We start from the raw sequence: 577 nt of genomic DNA, 5'->3' as shown, positions 1-577 counted from the left end.
AGGGATAAAACCTGTAAGGGATGCAATGAACATTTTTTTGGGGGGAGGATGTGAGGTAAACTACAGGGGACAGAGTTTTAAAATGTTTTAAAAAATGTTTGTTTTAAAATGTTTAAAACCAAAACATTTTGATTTTAAAATGTGAGGTAATGTATAGGGGACAGGCATCAGTGAATTGGTCAGGAAGGCAGGGGTAGTTCAGACAAAGATTGAAATCGAGAAATATGCTGATATTAATTTTTAAAAATACATATAAACCAAGCATCAAATCACTCCACAGAAGGCTGCAAAATCTGGAAGTCAGGATAAATTGTGACTTCAATTCCTGTTTCTGTAATTAGGAAATTGCTCAGGTGTACCCAGAATAATTTTTTATATCCTTCAGCTCTCCTGATTGAGGTAAAAGCATCATTCTCCTCCCTCCCTTCCATAATTCCACGGTCAGTATTTATTATTTTACAGCTGGAATTTGGAGAGGGAGTTCTGTCTGGAGTGTGCTTCCAGAACATATTCGAGCTCGTGGTTTCTGCTGCCTGACAAAATTCCTGAGCTGCTTTTGGGATTTTTGGGGAGAAAT

Source organism: Geospiza fortis, unplaced genomic scaffold (assembly GCF_000277835.1).
Source record: "Geospiza fortis unplaced genomic scaffold, GeoFor_1.0 scaffold62, whole genome shotgun sequence".
Taxonomy (NCBI): domain Eukaryota; kingdom Metazoa; phylum Chordata; class Aves; order Passeriformes; family Thraupidae; genus Geospiza; species Geospiza fortis.
The sequence above is the reverse complement of the archived record's forward strand: the minus strand, read 5'-3'. Positions refer to the sequence as shown.